Below are 8,359 nucleotides of genomic sequence, written 5' to 3'. Positions count from 1 at the left end.
TTGTCAGATTTTAACAGTATTTCTATCTCAATTACAAGACTAGCGCATGGTAGAATACGGATGCCAATACTACAAATTAATTCAAAATACTACTCAGACTATGTTTAAGATAATTAGTTCATGTTTTAATCTAATTACTAATGAACTCCCACTTAATACAACATCCCTCATAGTTGTTAAGTGGTACACGATCCAAATCCACTACATCAAAACCGATCATCACGTGAGATGATGTAGCTTCAATGGTGAACATCAACATGTTGATCATATCATCCATATGACTCGTGTTCAACCTTTCGGTTTCCGTTGTCCCGAGGCCATGTACGTACATGCTAGGCTCGTCAAGCAAACCCAAGTATTCCGCGTGTGCAACATGGCTTACACCCGTTGTATGTGAACGTTGAGTCTATCACATCCGATCATCACGAGATGCTTCGAAACGACGAACTGTATCAACGGTGCATACGAGGGAGAACACTTTATTATCTTGATATTAATGTGAGGGATCATCTTATAATGCTACCGTCGCGTTCTAAGCAAAATAAGATGCATAAAGGATTAACATCACATGCAATTCATATGTGATATGATATGGCCCTTTAGTCTTTGCGCCTTCGATCTTCATCTCCAAAGCACGATCATGATCTCCATCATCAACGGGCATGATCTCCATCATCGTCGGCGTAGCGTCAAGGTCCATGGCGCCGTCTTCATGATTGTTCACCTCATGTAGCAACTATTACAACTACTTTGAAATACTACTCAACATGAAATTTAAAGACAACCATAAGGCTCCTGCCGGTTGCCACAATACAATAATGATCATCTCATACATATTCATCATCACATCATGGCCATATCACATCACCAAACCCTGCAAAAACAAGTTAGACGCCTCTAATTTGGTTTGCATATTTTACGTGGTTTAGGGTTTTCGAGTAAGATCCAATCTACCTACGAACATGAACCACAACGGTGATACTAGTGTTGTCAATAGAAAGAGTAAATTGAATCTTCACTATGGTGGGAGAGACGGACACCCGCAAAGCCACTTATGCAATACAAGTTGCATGTCGAACGTGGAGCAAGTCTCATGAACGCGGTCATGTAAAGTTAGCCCGAGCCGCTTCATCCCACCATGCCACAAAGATGCAAAGTACTCGAACTAAAGACAACAAAGCATCAACGCCCACAAAACAATTGTGTTCTACTCGTGCAACCATCTATGCATAGACACGGCTCTGATACCACTGTAGGGATACGTAGCATAGAAAACAAAAAATTTCCTACCGCGAGAACGCAATCCAAGCCAAGATGCAATCTAGAAGACGGGAGCAACGAGGAGATGATCGAGACACCCTTGAAGATTTCCAAAGCCTACAAGATGAGGCTCTTGTTGCTGCGGTAGACGATCACTTGCCGCTTGCAAAAGCGCGTAGAAGATCTTGATCACGGTGCCACGATCGGGCAGCACCTCCGTACTCGGTCACACGTTCGGTGTTGATGAAGACGACGTTCTTCTCCCCATTCCAGCGGGCAGCGGAAGTAGTAGCTCCTCCTTGACTCCGGCAGCACGACGGCGTGGTGGCGGTGGCGATGGAGAACTCCGGCGGAGCTTCGCTAAGCGTGCGGGAGAGGTGGAGGAGAGGGGGCGGCTAGGGTTTGGGAGAGGGGGTGGCCGGCCTCTATGGGGTGCGGCCAGCTTGGTGGCTTGTGGTGGCCGGCCCCCTCCCCTATACCCCTCATTATATAGGTGGAACCCCAAGTGTCGGACTACAAGTCTTCGAATAAGACCCGAAACCAAAACCTTCCATGTAGTAGGGAAACCTACCCAAGGTGGGACTCCCACCCAAGTGGGATTCCCACCCTTCCATGAAGGGGGGTGGCCGGCCCCCTTGGTGGAGTCCACCTTGGACTCCCCCCTCTAGGGTTGGCCGGCCATGGGGAGGTGGAGTCCCTCCGGGACTCCTCCTTCCTTAGTGATTTCTTCCGGACTTTTCTAGAACCTTCTAGAACCTTCCATAAATTTACCGGATCATTTCCAAACTTGGAATATGACTTCCTATATATGAATCTTATTCTCCGGACCATTACGGAACTCCTCGTGATGTCCGGGATCCTATCCGAGACTTCGAACAATACTTCGAACTCCATTCCATATTCAAGTTCTACTATTACAACATCAAACCTTAAGTGTGTCACCCTACGGTTCGCGAACTATGTAGACATGGTTGAGATTTCTCTCCGACCAATAACCAATAGCGGGATACTGGAGATCCATAATGGCTCCCACATATTCAACGATGACTTAGTGATCGAATGAACCATACACATACGATACCAATTCCCTTTGTCACGCGATATTTTACTTGTCCGAGGTTTGATCATCGGTATCACTCTATACCTTGTTCAACCTCGTTTCTCGACAAGTACTCTTTACTCGTACCGTGGTATGTGGTCTCTTATGAACTTATTCATATGCTTGCAAGACATTAGACGACATTCCACCGAGAGGGCCCGGAGTATATCTATCCGTCATCGGGATGGACAAATCCCACTTGTTGATCCATATGCCTCAACTCATACTTTCAGGATACTTAATCCCACCTTCATAACCACCCATTTACGCGGTGGCGTTTGATGTAATCAAAGTACCTTTCCGAGTATAAGTGATTTACATGATCTCATGGTCATAAGGACTAGGTAACTATGTATCGAAAGCTTATAGCAAATAACTTAATGGCGTGATCTTATGCTACGCTTAATTGGGTGTGTCCATTACATCATTCATATAATGATATAACCTTGTTATTAATAACATCCAATGTTCATGATTATGAAACTAATCATCTATTAATCAACAAGATAGTTAAGAGGCTTACTAGGGACTCATTGTTGTTCACATAACACACATGTATCAATGTTTCAGTTAATACAATTATAGCATGGTATGTAAACATTATCATAAACACAAAGATATATTATCACTACAAGAAATCTGGTGACTTGCGACCCTCCATATTGGTCGCTGAAAGGTCGTTGTGCGCCATCTGTGACCACGCCTTGACCAATAAGTGTTGGTCGCCAGTTGAGCGTCACTGACAGCGCACGGCGACCTTTTTATTTATATGGTCGTAATCCTCTACGACCAAATAGATGGTCGTAGATTCTACGACCAAAATGTTGGTCACGGGCTGGCCTGCCCTATCCACGTCAGATCCAACGTGGCAAATCCTACGTGGCAGATCGATGACCAAACCAAATGGTCGTGGTTCGAAATCAGCCCAGTCCAGTTCTGCCATTTATATGGCCGAATTCAAAGTTACGGCCCATTTCTATTTTTTTCCACTGAAATCTGTTAGGTTTATTGGGCCAGGCCCACACTTTTGGCCTTCTTACTTTCTGGCCTTGGCCATTTTACGCTTACTGTTTTTTATGGGCCTTAGCCATTTATGAGTCCATTTTCTTTTAATTCGGAATCATTCACACACATTGTACTGGTCCCACATGTCATATATACATTTCACACTAGCCAATTTCAATATTCTACAAGATCAACTTGTCAGGTTTCAAATTCTCATTATTACCGAACTGATAGGTCTTAGTTTCTCATGATTTGACATTAAATATCCAATATTTCAATTCCCAATGAAAAGTGAGGGAAAATCCAAAATAAATAAATTATAGTACTGCTGCTAGCTCTAAAATCTAGAGCTAAAAATACAACATATTTGATGGGTTGCACTAGGTGCATCTTTGAACTTCAGTCTAGAGCTCTTGTAAGAGAGGAACATCACTTCATTATCTGGTAACAAAAAAAGAACAAGTGAGTGTTGAGCTCTAAACAGCATGTGTACACAGATAACAGTAAACTACTTGACAGTGCTGGAAGGAGCATGCTCCTGTTTGTGGACACTGAAATAAAGCCAAGTCCGCATGAGGAGTACTCTAATTTGCTAGCAGAGCATGAAGAAGCAATAGATTTGTACGTTCAGTAAAATTGAAGTAAAATATACATGCACCTGATATGAAACATAAATTTGTTAGTACAGTAAAATTGAAGTTGAAAGTGAAGCTACCGGTTGTTTGCAAACCAGACAGACAATAGTGAGGAAATGTGAGGATTAATGCATGGAAGAAGCAAGCACCTGTGGTAGATAATCTCAAAATAGTACTATCTTGTATTAATGCACAGGCTCAGTATGACGCACATCAACTCACATATTGTTCAGTGGAGCACTACCATGTGCAAGGCTTCACCCATTATCGTCTTCGTCCTGCAACAGGAAGTAAACTAATGTTAAGAATTAAAGTTGCTGTCAAGAAATTCTACACCGTCATATACATGTAGATGAACACCGGAAATAAAAATGTTGGTTATGTTTGAAGTCAACTGATAAGAACAGGAACACCAGAATGCAAGATATAGAACAATAATAACTAGTCAACTGATAAAAACAGAAACTAGATGCAACATCATAATAGCCTAATAGGTCTACAAGTGGAACATTACTAAAAGCTTGTGCTCAGTAATGACAACCAGAATAAGAAATACCAATGTGGAATAAACATGATGAAAGACCAAACAGGGGCATAAAGGAAGTTATCATGGTTTCAAAATTAAGAAAGTAGTATGTGCTTTCAGCAAATACCCTGGATGTTCCAGTAACAAACGGAAAGAACCGAGCTTTATCCTACTTGCTGAAGCCTTGGACAATTTCCTAGAACAATTGAATAACTCGAGAAACTGTATTTGCCATAAGTTTATTCACTGGTACCAGACATACAAAATTCATAAATTTCATGTCAAAAAAATTGGGTGCCACTTAATCATGTCTAACAGATATTAACAGGACAGAGATGGGATTTCCACATGCTTGTTCCACGTCACCAGCTCCCATGTATGAGGATAAGATATTCAACTGAAGCAAGAAAAAAAGTTGTGTCTTTTATTCTAGCGCCACTTAATCAAATAGATTCGTTTGCAATGAAAAAATAACAAAGCATCATCGCCTTTGACATGCTTGTTACATGGATTTACATCAGCCATCATAGGAATAGAATCATAATAGAGTTGCACAAGTGGACATTGCAAAACTGCTACAGAAAATATATAGGATGGTATGCAAAACTACCACCACACAGGGAATCAACACAATAATATGCTTTATGTCGTAGCATCATGGCCCATCAATCAACCAAGTAAACAAAAGAGATTTCTTGCAACACATATTCTGTAGGAAAAAAGTGAGGGCGATCAGGAAATAAGTGGAATTTAAGAATGAGAGGTTATCATGTTAAACTAAGAAAGCAAGAATAAAATAACACATAAGTATCTCCAAACAACATCATCTTTCATTTTAACAGAAAACCACTGCTTTAAGTAAACATAATACAATTTTATGAACAAAGGAGATAAAAACAGCTTTGAGGAAGTCATACTTCTAACTTATATTACTCTACTGCAATGTAATACACAAAACGATATAATTGTGGTTATTAGGGACAGCTATCAAAGCAAAGCAATGGAAAACAATAACAGTGGGTATTAGGGACATGCATCAAAGCAAAGCAATGTAATAACTAAGAAGAACCAGTGACTACAGCAAAGACACTTGTACACATCACAGCGCCAGTAACTAAATATCAAACATGTTTATGTATGTTAATTTGTGAAGCTCCAGCTTCAGTAAATTGCAATCCCCTAACTGACTCGACAACCATACAGCAACCTGCATATGAGCACATTAATGATCGACCTTTGCTGATACACAATATATGTACCTTAGGGGTCACCTAGCATGGAGACAATCCCCCTGATCATGCCATAGGTGGCATCGGCCAACTACAGCGAGAACATCTAAACCATCTTCAGCTAGAGTTTCTAGTCACAGTCTAACATGAACACCAAAGCAGAATTACAGTGGTAAGCATATTATATATGAATCAAAGGGAATATTATTCTACGATTCTGGGCTTGGACGAGATCATTCCATTTAGGATTTAGACCAGCATGGTGGGAAGACGCACAAATAAATTGATCCAGACTGTAGTTGTGTAAGCAGCAAAATAGTAAGAAGAAGGGAGATGTGAGCCGCAAATTATACCAGGATGAGGTCGAAGAGGGTATCCTGGCCAACCATGACGAACTCGGCGTCTCTGTTCTTAGGCGCAGTAATCATCGATCGTGTGGCGGATTGCCTGCGACTCCATGGCCTCCGCCTCCGTCGATGGTTATGGATCACATACGGGAGTGCCTGCGAGAGAGAGAGAGAGTCTGAGAGAGACACCGAGAGACAGAGATGGGGGAAGGAAACAGAGAGGATAGGGGCGGCCAGATACAGCGGCAGCGACGGTGCTCAGCGCCTCTTTGAGCTCCATGGCTGATGGTGGCCTTCTCGACAAGGCCGTGGAGATAGAGCGCGGGTTCGGGGGCGGAGATGGTGCCGCTGCCATCGGCGTCGAAGATCTCGCTCCATGGATGAAGGTGGCCTTCTCAGGATCTAGCTCGGTGTGGCTCGGGTCGATGTGGAGCACCCAAGAAGCAAAATCAAATTAGAACATAAGCAAAACGAGAGGAACGGTCAAGGAAACGACTAGATCCGGCGAAAATAGAGACCACGCGTGGCCACGTACATGGATAAGCCCCGATGTTGTGGAGGTGGGCATGGTAGATGCAGAGGAAGTAGGGGCGAGGTGGCTGGAAGATGACGCAGATCTTCTGCTACTAGGGTTAATTTGGCGGCGGCGGTGGGCAAAGGGAGGGCCGAGGAAATCGTCATTTCTCTACTGCGCGGCGGCAGCGTATGAGGACCGAGGAGAAAGAGTTAGGGTTTCGTTCGCCCGCGGGTAGGTGGGGGACGTAAACGAAAAAAAAATGTTCAACCGCAAGTGAGGTGTGGGCGGGACAGAGCCAACTTTTCGTTTCGCGTGGCGCGAAAAAAGGGAGCGGATGGCGCGCGGCCAATTTCCGTTCCCGCTTGCGAGTTTTCGTGCGAGTTTCCGTGCGATCGGAACCCATGTTTTGAGGTTCCATATGAGAGTGATTTTACTATTGGATACATTACTGAATTTTACCCCTTTTCTTAATATAAAGCGGGCTATATTTTTTAGTTTTACTTTCTACTAGTACTAGTATGATAGTGGGTTATGCATGTCAGTCCGATGAGGCATACGTGTCAGGTGGCAGGTCGGTGGTGGGTGCGCCCTCCTCTCAATTTAGTGGGGCCTACTTGTCGGTTCGGTGGTGGATCAGGCTTCTCTAGTAGGCAGGTAGGTTTCACATGTCACTGGATAGGTAGTGTAGTTAGACCTACCGGTGAACAGAGCAATGCCTAGTTTTGTCTAGGCACCTAATCGAATGTTGACACATGGACAAGACACGTATGTAAAATTGCTGAGGTGGCCGACAAGTCATTTAAAGGCATCACGAATTAGCAGTCATGACCATTTAAATTGGTCGCCGGTGGCCAAAATTAAGGTTGTAGACCATGCCATCTATATTATGACCAATTTGTGTGACTTAGTTATGACTTTTCTGATCAGAATGGTCGTAGAAATTTAGGGTTTGATCCCACCCAAACGATGTACGACCATTTGTTGAGAAATTGTCATAGAGTTATGACTAATTTATTTGTGGTCACTGTAAGAAGGTCACTAGTTAACATATTTCTTGTAGTGTATAATAACCATTTTATTATTGCCTCTTGGGCATATCTCCAACACCCTTCCGCCTACTTAAAGCCTTCGTCGCGAAACCCCCAGTACCGAGAGCCACGATACGGAAAACCTTTCAGAGACGCCGCCGCCGCCAATCCCATCTCGGGGGATTCAGGAGATCGCCTCCGGCACCCTGCTGGAGAGGGGAATCATCTCCCGGAGGTCTCTTCATCGCCATGATCGCCTCCGGATCGATGTGTGAGTAGTCCACCCCTAGACTATGGGTCCATAGCAGTAGCTAGATGGTTGTCTTCTCCTCATTGTGCTATCATGTTAGATCTTGTGAGCTGCCTATCATGATCAAGATCATCTATTTGTAATGCTACATGTTGTGTTTGTTGGGATCCGATGAATATTGAATACTATGTCAAGTTGATTATCAATCTATCATATATGTTATTTATGTTCTTGCATGCTCTCCGTTGCTAGTAGAGGCTCCGGCCAAGTTGATACTTGTGACTCCAAGAGGGAGTATTTATGCTCGATAGTGGGTTCATGCCTCCATTAAATGCGGGACGAGTGATGAGAAAGTTCTAAGGTTGTGGATGTCTTTGTTGCCACTAGGGATAAAACATCGATGCTTTGTCTAAGGATATCTGTGTTGATTACATTACGCACCATACTTAATGCAATTGTCTCG

Source organism: Lolium rigidum, chromosome 7 (assembly GCF_022539505.1).
Source record: "Lolium rigidum isolate FL_2022 chromosome 7, APGP_CSIRO_Lrig_0.1, whole genome shotgun sequence".
In the NCBI taxonomy this organism is placed as follows: domain Eukaryota; kingdom Viridiplantae; phylum Streptophyta; class Magnoliopsida; order Poales; family Poaceae; genus Lolium; species Lolium rigidum.
The sequence above is the reverse complement of the archived record's forward strand: the minus strand, read 5'-3'. Positions refer to the sequence as shown.